Genomic DNA, 10,000 nt, shown 5'->3' with positions numbered 1-10,000 from the left:
AAATTACATAATTTTGAATTATTGAGCAATATTAGTCATAATGAAATTATCCATTTAATACATACCCGTACTAATGTTTCTGCATTTTATTGAATATTATCCTAGTTTTATGCATATTAATTTTCCGTCCAACATTCCTTTTTAGTATATATATATATATATATATATATATATATATATATATATATATATATATATATATATATACATATATATGTATATATATACATACATATACATATATATAGATATATATACAGTATATATATATATATATATATATATATATATATATATATATATATATATATATATATATATATATATATAAAAACATATATATATAAATATATATATATATGTATATATATATATAAATATATATATATACATATATATATGCATATATATATATATATATATATATATATATATATATATATATATATATATACTGTATATATATACACACAATATATATATATATATATATATATATATATATATATATATAGATATGTATATATATATATATATATATATATATATATATACATATATATATATGTATATATATACATATATATATATATATATATATATATATATATATATATAAATATATATGGGTATGTATATATATACATATATATATATATATATATATATATATATATATATATATATATATATATACTGTATATATATACACACATATATATATATATATATATATATATATATATATATATATATATATATATATATATATATATAGATATGTATATATATATATATATATATATATATATATATATATATATATATATATATACATATATATATATATATGTATATATATACATATATATATATATATATATATATATATATAAATATATATGGGTATGTATATATATACATATATATATATATATATATATATATATATATATATATATATATATATCGCTATTACATAATCACATCAACAACCTCCTTGTGGTTTCAGGCAATACGAGCTTGAACTAGCATAACAGGAGTAGGAATGGATTCTTCCTCCACGTGTCGATTTCACCTAGTGTCAGGGTCTCATGGTATGATTTCACAACATAAACCACCCATCAATGTTCGTCACTATCAACGTTACAACTGCGCTTACACTTGTAACTACTACTCGTCTTACACGTGTAAACTATCATCGGGGTTGGTGGTCGCTAGCCGTTTCCCGAGAATATAATCTACTTTACCCGTCTCTCCTTCATTATTATAACTACAACTATGAAAAAGGTGATTGTATGTACGCAGCCTCTTGCACTGCCTCAATCTCAGGCTGAAATTTAATCCCGTAACCATTTGCCCTTCGTGAATCGCCCAGGTCCCTGCAACCAGGAGCCACATGAATACCTCCTTGATATGGCATCCGTCCGACGGAACACCAGTAACCTATATCGGGTTTCTAAAGTAGTATGTCATACTTATTTGTAGACAGCAGTACTGTCACGGAACGTACCTCATCACATTAAGTACAGACATAAAACACATTCTTTGTCATCAAATTATCTGTAACACGTGTAAAAAGAAGAAATGAGGTCTGTTCAAAAAGATTTCAAAGCTCATCAGCTCTTGGAATGTCACGCATGCAGGGATAAGGAGGTACAGTTTGAATGACACTTATGAATACTGCATCTTCCGGAACCACGTGTGTGTGTGCCTGATGGTACTCAAACATTACTCCACTAATAATACTTTGTATCACAAGTGCGGTAGATTTTATCATATTTATTGGTTACGGACCCAAATATGCTTATTCTGGTTTGTTCTTTCAGGGTTGTAATTATTTCAAACACACATGATCGTCTACAAATACCTTAATCGGCGTGTTTCTGAACTGTTCCTCATATTTTGATCTGTTTTTTTTTTTTTTTTTTTTTATTAGCTCTTTTAAAAAAAAAAAAAACATTTCAGCGGTGCTCATTACTTTCTGTAACATATTTAACAAATACACATAATACTGTTTAGCTGAGTACATCGGCAATTGTTGCGGACTTATCAGTACCGAAAATGGTAATACAGGATCTTATCCATTATTATTATTATTATTATTATTATTATTATTATTATTATTATTATTTACCAAGCTACAACCCTAGTTGGAAAAGCAGGATGCTATAAGGCCAAGGGCTCCAACAAGGAAAATAGCCCAGTAAGGAAAGAAAAAAAAGAAAAATAAAACATTTTAAGAACAGTAATAACATTAAAATAAATATTTCCTATATCAACTATAAAAACTGTAACAAAACAAGAGGAAGAGAAGTAAGATAGAACAATATGCCCGGGTGTACCCTCAAACAAGAGAACTCCAACCCAAGACAGAGGAAGAACATGGTACAGATGCTATGGCACTACTTAAGACTAGAGAACAATGGTTTGATTTCAGAGTGCCATTCTCCTAGAAGAGTTGTTTACCATAGCTAAAGAGTCCCTTCTATCCTTATTAAGAGGAAAAAGGCCACTTGACAATTACAGTGCATTAGTTAAAACCTTATATGGTAATACAGGATCTTACCCATACACTAAAAAGAAAGAGCTGTTTCAAGGCGATGTATTACAAGCAGTGTTCAAAGCTAGCTTAGCTATAGGAAGCATGGCGTGCCAATGACTGGGGTCACCGGCCACTAAGTATCATAAAATTAACACAACTCCCCTATTACGAGAATCTACTAAGCCATTAGATGAAGGCCTATGTGCGGTCACTGAAATATTAAATTTTCATCAAGTGTATGACCGATTTTATCCCATTATTTCTCAATTCTAGACCAGCCCTGTGCAGCCTGCGGCCCTCGAAGGCTTTCGCTGCGGCCCTTTCTCATAAAGATAAATAAGCTATAATGCGGCCCTCGGAGAGAGAGAGAGAGAGAGAGAGAGAGAGAGAGAGAGAGAGAGAGAGTGTGTGTGTGTGTGTTACCAACTAGAACCCACCGAAGTTTTGACTTATTTAATATCCTTGTGTAATAATTTTGCTATCTTCTTTTCTATTTCATTCAATAATGTACAGATTTTAATTATATTGTATAAGAACAGAAAATAACATATTACATAAAATTTTTAATTATTTGTACATAATAGATTGAATGACCCTTTGTTGTTTGTCTATGAGTCTGACACGTATGATACATGTACTCTAGTATGATACGTGTGTTTCCGCCTGACAGTACTGCTGAGTGCTGCCTCACCAGCCTCCATTGTGAAATTTATGACTTCATTTGTTGTGGTTAAGTTGTGATGACTGTTACTCTAAGTCGTTTATGTTGCAGTTTTGTGATTTGCTTTAGAAAACTTGCAAGCAAAACATTTTGAGAATTATATATTTCTGCTAAGATTTGGTATAAAGATCAACTAGTAAATGAGATGTTCTCACTGATCAAAGGCTTCCAGATAAAATTGTGTCCGTGGGAGTCACAAATCAGAAAAACCATGACACTAGCAACCTTCAGTATCAGAAGTATGGTGACAAGTTGGCAGTCCTACGAGAGGATTTTTCAGAAAGATTTGGTGACCTCAAGAAAAATTCATAAGCCATTGAAGTCTTTGCTTCTTTTTCTGTGGATGTGACAGCAATTCCCGAGGACATGCAAATGGAAATAATTGAACTACAGTGTAATGATAAATCAAGAAAGAATTTTGATGATAATTCAGTATACCAGTTTTATAAGAAGCATGTATCAGTAACAGTGTATCCAAAACTCTCTGTTCATGCGAGGAAATATGATGGCAGTGATTGGTAGCACATATGTATGTGAGCAACTTTTTTCAAAAATGAATCTGGTCAAAACATATATTACATTTATTTGTTTTCTTTCAAAAATACATTAACTAATGCAATGCATGCTTGATAAACATTTACCAATGCTGTCATATATCCTTTCATGAGCACCTTACCTTTCGAAGTCTTCAATATGTTGGGATCTTTCCAGTTTTATATGATAGCTATATCGGGTAATAAATCCTAGTTGCTTCAATCATAGAATAGCTTTTATTCTCGCCTGACGTAAAGTTTTCTTTTTTAAGAAATTGACCAAGCGACTGATAGTTACGTTGTTATAGGTACTGACTTCTCTGTTTAGAGTCCTTGAAATGGTATAGCGAAGTTTTCTCGGGTTGCCTTGCCGTTACCCCGAATAGTTGGGGTCTGGGTGCTACCACTAGTTGCCTGTTACTGGTCTACAATATCTCTCCAAGGTTCTGGTAATTGGTAAGTAAGGAACTACGTTAGGTTGATTTTCACTTGTTTAAGTTTCTATTACTTTCGTATCGTTTGTTTATTGGAGGTCTGTTGACTTAATGATTTAAGTTATTTCTGCACATACAATGTATTTCAAATACCCTTGGCTTAACATGCCGACCTATGTTATATTCAATTAATCCCTTAACATACCGGTTTTTAAGTTATTTGTCTGTATTCTGATTTTTTTTTAAATGTTCTTAACATTCCGGTTTAAAAGTTATTTCTTTGTATTCTGAATATATTTTGTTTTTAAATATCCTTGACTTTAACTCATACTTTCAGGAAAGATTACCTGTGCGATTCAAGCTCATCTGGATGGGCATCTTTCATGATTAGAGCTGGTGTTATCTGTATTATCATTGCTGATTACACACGGACTGGTAATTACGTTGAAATCTGGTGAAGCCTTTTTCTTCTGAATTAGAAGGCAAGTATAGGTTTTTGTTTTTTTCTCAATAACCAAGCAAGCTAGTCCTCTCCGATTAGGGGCGGCGCCCCTAACTGTGGGAGGACGTTCCCTATAGTGCACGGTAGACCTTGTCTACCGTGCGCTATAGGGAGGCTTGCTTTTAAACTCTCCGTGTAATTTCGGTAAGTGTTCAGCTGTTTTGTAGTTTTATTTAGGTTCAGCAGTTTATTTAAAGCCTGTTAAACTTATTACTTTTATGGGTTTTGCAGTTTACTCAAGTCCTGTTGATAACAAACTCAAAGTAAATTTTCCTATGTTTGCTTTTTACGAAAAATTTGTTTATTATATATCCTAAAATCATGGATAATCTTAGTTTAAAAGTATATGGGTGTATGCCTTGTTGTACGAAATTGGTATTTTAACTATTACTAGCTATTTAATATTACAGGCTTTATATAGTATATTTATGTAGGGTCGTATACCAAACTTTTAAAGAAACCTCTCTAATAATCGACACTTTTCAGGTTGGATGGCACGACTTCAGGGCAACATTTTTTTAAGGAATGAATTCGCTTAATCTATAACCGGTTCCTACCCATGACAATTTGGGTTTGGCTGAAAATATTACGGGAAAAATACTGTAAAGTCTCTAAAATTACTCTTAACATTATTACTGGAGATCCTGCTGAAATTGGATAGATTGATTGATTGATTTGGAGTTCTCTGGCATCCTGACATCGATGGTCATTACAAGATTTTCGGTGATCAATCTATTCTGAAGAAGTGTTCTAATTCTTTCATTGTACCTTGTTTTGAGTATTGTTCTCCTGTCTGGTGTCCATCTGCGGATTCTCATCTTAATTTGTTGGACAGAAACTTACGGTCTATTAAATTTCTTATTCCTGATCTAGATATTAATCTTTGGCACCGTCGTTCAATTAGTTCATTATGCATGTTGCATAAGATTTTTCATAACTCTGACCGTCCTTTACATTCACATCTCCGTGGACAATTCTATCCTGTCCGTAATACTAGGCAGACAGTTAATTCTAATAGCCAGGCCTCCTCCATCATGAGGCTCAATACTACACAGTATTCTAGAAGTTTTATTCCAGCTTTGACCAAGTTGTGGAATGATCTTCATAATCAGATAGTTGAATCAGTAGAACTTCCAAAGTTCAAAGTTGGAGCAAATGTTTTTAGGTTGACCATGCTGGCATGAGTCTTTTTATAGTTTATATATGACATATCTGCTTTTGACGTTGTTAATAGTTTACGTAGGACATGTCAGTTTTGACACTGTTACTGTTTTTAGAATAATATATTGTTAATTTATTTTCTTCATTTATCTATTTCTTATTTCCTTTCCTCACTGGGCTATTTTACCCTGTTGGAGCCCTTGGGATTATAGCATCTTGCTTTTCCAACTAGGGTTGCAGCTGGGCTAATAATAATAATAATAATAATAATAATAATTTCTATTGGATATTTCGAAAATCCGGTTTGTATCGGATTTGACTAACAGAAATTTCTGTAAATAGGTTACTAGTAAGTAATAACGAATAAAAAATAAATTATTTATTTTAATGGTGGAATTCTTATTTAAAAAGATTATAACCAACGCTAGCGATTTTTTTTTTTTTTTTTTTTTTTTATGATTGAAGATTTAGGTATTCTTCAGTAAACTGAAATTGAATCGGTTCGATTTAATTGAACAAACAGTGGTACCAGATGAAGTTGACTACCAGGATTTATACTCTTTTTTTTTTACCAGACAAAGACCGGAAGAAATGTCCGAAGCTGATGTTCGCTGGAAACTTACCTACGTCTTTCATAATCTGTGCTCGGGAATAGAGTAGTAGTTGTCAGCTTCATGTAGGGAGCATCATAACCGTACTACACCATAAAAAAAAGCACAATCCAATAAATTATGCAGCATGATTATTCCTGATCTTTTGAGAACGATGAAATGGCACATGGAAGGATTAGTTGGAAAGACGGAGTGAAAAGGGAAACCATTCGTCCATTTTAAAGGAAACTCAAATTGATTTTGAATCGGATTTTGAAAACTTTATACTGATGGGCCCTAACGCTTTTTTGCATTTTATTGTGACGGGCCGAGAGAAGGTTCCGTCACATTATCGTAGAACTTAAAACATTTTATAACTAAGAAGGACACATGTATGAGAAGAAGCAATTTTCCAGAAGCACGTCTGGAGGCATGACAGAAGCGCATATGCCTGACTTTTTAATAACCTATCAGTAAAACTGAGGATTTTATTGTTATTAACTTGCAATGTAAAGCTATATTGTTCTAAGAAATAACTGTTTGAGACTTGTCATACTTCAGATTATGTGTTGTTAACTAAATCCAAATTGTTTCAGCAATGATGATAAAATGTTCCAAGATTTGTTTCCCATGTTCTCGTATAGAGAGAGAGAGAGAGAGAGAGAGAGAGAGAGAGAGAGAGAGAGAGAGAGAGAGAGAGAGAGAGAGAGAGCGAATTACGTATTTTCCTCGCGATCAAACACTTTTTCGAGCAAATGGGACGTCGGTGTCCATAATTGAAACAGATTCTGTTTATGCTATACTATTATATCGAGACTCCATAATTTGGTTGTGCAAAGGTCTCCTGTTCCAACCTCCCAACTTTTTATTTCTCCAATTTACGTAGCTCTTCCTTGCAATGACCTATTATGGATTCCATATTTTTTTCGACTTGTAAACCAGTTTTAGACATTCCACTTCTCGGAAGTTCTGACGTTATTTTATTTATTGCTGCTACACTTTTATTTCTGTCATTGTAAACATTTTATTTGATGTTTTATAAGCATGGGCCCTTCCAGTGCTGTCCGATTAGCAACTGGGCCTCTGTTCTATCTCAAAGTCAGTTTTCCTCCGTAACTGGATTACAACTCGTCATGTTTACAGGGAAGGTGATACCTAATCTTCTAAAATTTGAAGTTAAATCGGTAAATAAGTAGAGCCACTCCAGAGAGTGTCAGACGATCAAACTCTACGAACACAGGCACTGTCCGACACACCACTTGGTGCCTGTTATTGACGTCATTAACGCCTCTGTCACAATGTTAACTGGTAACAATTGTGTTTGACGGACACTTTCGACCTTGTGGACGCACCTTAGCATGCATAATAAACTTAATTGAACGATAGTGCCAGAGGTTAATATGGATCAGGAATAATATATTTAATAGACCGAAAGTTCCTGTCCAACAAATCGAGATGATATTCAGTAGCTGAAGACCAGGCAGATTATCGATCGTAACAAGGTAGAATGGAAATAAAAATACTTAAGAATAGATTGATCATCGAAAATATTAAACTTTTAAGACATTTATGTTTCTTTTGTGCAATTGAAGAAGACCCAGACCCAGTGTGTTTCTCAAAAGTAAATTTGTCAAGAATCGCCTAAAATTTTAAGATTCACTCAGAGATAAAGAAACATTAACAATGCTGAGATCTTGATGATGAATCACTTATCCTCGACTTACTTACAATCATACTTTGAATTTCTTAGGGCTCGACTTCAAGCCCCATAGTTACAATATAATTTGGTTGTTACGATTTGTAATATTGAAGTGTTATGATTAACAAATCTACGTGGCATAAAAACTCAATAATTCTATAATTGTTCAAGCAGCTTGCCGGTTCTCGATGTAATATGCATCAACGAAGTTGAGGTTTTAATTTGTTGGTTTTTATAAAAATAGAAAAAAAGTACAGTCGATAGGATGAAGGAAGATGAAAACGGAAAAAAAAGCTTTTCTTCGGATAAATTTTAATGTGAAGAAATAAACTGTTTCATGAAATAAAGCTTGGATTTTACGAAAACCTTCAAACTATGATAAAACTAAAACAAAATAATCAACATCTTCAGTAATTGTCGAGATTACTGCTTAAATGTTTTATATATTCTATTAGGATGCTGATATTGCATAATGCATTTCACTTTATGATATTCAATTATCAGGTGAAATAATTTCGAAACCATTAAAAATAGCTTAAGATTGCGTCAGTTTTCGGACTTGCTTGTCATCTTCCCGTGCCCCCCAACCGCTTGGTCATGCCAACACCAACCCCCTCACCTTTTCTGAAATTGCTGGATCCGCGCTTGATGTGTATCCTATAAAACTTAGCAGAAACCACATACCACTTTCTGGCATCCGGTGCAGTGTTTTTATGTTCTTTAAATCGGATACAAGCATGACAACACTTCATATACTTTCCTGTCCTCAATGGACTATTTTCCGTTGTTGCCCTCGGGCTTATAGCACTGTACTTTCCTTGATTTTCTCATTCCGAACCAAAAGAAGGATTCACTTCCCCGCTAACGTTCTCTCAAACCCCAAATGTCCTGCATATGGACTTGCATATACAATGTGGATGGTTCTGTTAATTATGCATAGTATAAGATATTTTCTATAAAAAAAAAAAAAATATCTCGCATACATACAGTACTCGGAGAAGTGGGCTCACGTAAGCGGAGTTCCATGATGTCACCTCATGAAGTTTGACTTCATGAGGTGAGTGTCAAATGTTCATGGTGCCGTTCTTTGGTAGTAAGAAGACCATTAATTTTGGTATTTGATATTTTAGTTTCCTAAAAGGAGAACAAGCGAAAAAGAAAGGACATGCGCTTGCATAAACGCAGACGACGTTAACTGGAAATGTGCTCTAATTAGTTCAGTACTTTTTAAAGCAGATAATTGCTTAAAATGAAAATCTCAAACATATTTCAAATTAAAATTAATTAAGAAATTAGGGCATATTCGTCATAGAGGAACAACATCCAAAATTTACCAAGTACCCAAGTACTTTGCTCTCAATCTAAAAAATGCATTACTGAGAGTACAACCTGGTGTTGAACTTTCTTGCATCAGCCCATTCTCTTTTCCATATATTGGCATGTTCTTATTTTAAGATATCTAAATCCCCTGCAGTCCACAATCTTCTACAATATACAACTTTACCACCTTCAAAATTGTATTTATAAGTTTTTTTTTTAGTAAGCAGTTTTCATGTCAAACTTCATGTACAACTTTTTCCTCAACTCTTCATTTAACTGTCCCAAATTAAAAAAAAAAAAAAAAAATAACTATCATTTCACCCTCTTTGCTAGTGAATTTAACCACATTGCTACTCTCCTATCAGTCCTTCTGTCTTATTATGAACTCCTGTCGGTGCACTCGCCTTTATGATACTTACAGCCACCGTTATCATCCTTGCCATTACACGATATAGAATTCATTTTATCTATTAAAGCCATTTATTCATCCAGAAA

At 33.0% G+C, this 10,000-nt stretch overlaps 1 long non-coding RNA gene across 1 annotated transcript; it reads left to right on the top strand.

The window, feature by feature from the left end:
• Positions 1-4,187: 4,187 nt before the first annotated feature.
• LOC137644849 (uncharacterized) lies at positions 4,188-5,723 on the top strand. The gene is made up of 3 exons (XR_011045209.1): positions 4,188-4,255; positions 4,571-4,715; positions 5,222-5,723. It is a non-coding gene; the product is annotated as an uncharacterized lncRNA (long non-coding RNA).
• Positions 5,724-10,000: the final 4,277 nt, after the last annotated feature.

Source organism: Palaemon carinicauda, chromosome 8 (assembly GCF_036898095.1).
Source record: "Palaemon carinicauda isolate YSFRI2023 chromosome 8, ASM3689809v2, whole genome shotgun sequence".
NCBI lineage: Eukaryota > Metazoa > Arthropoda > Malacostraca > Decapoda > Palaemonidae > Palaemon > Palaemon carinicauda.
The sequence above is the reverse complement of the archived record's forward strand: the minus strand, read 5'-3'. Positions and strand labels throughout refer to the sequence as shown.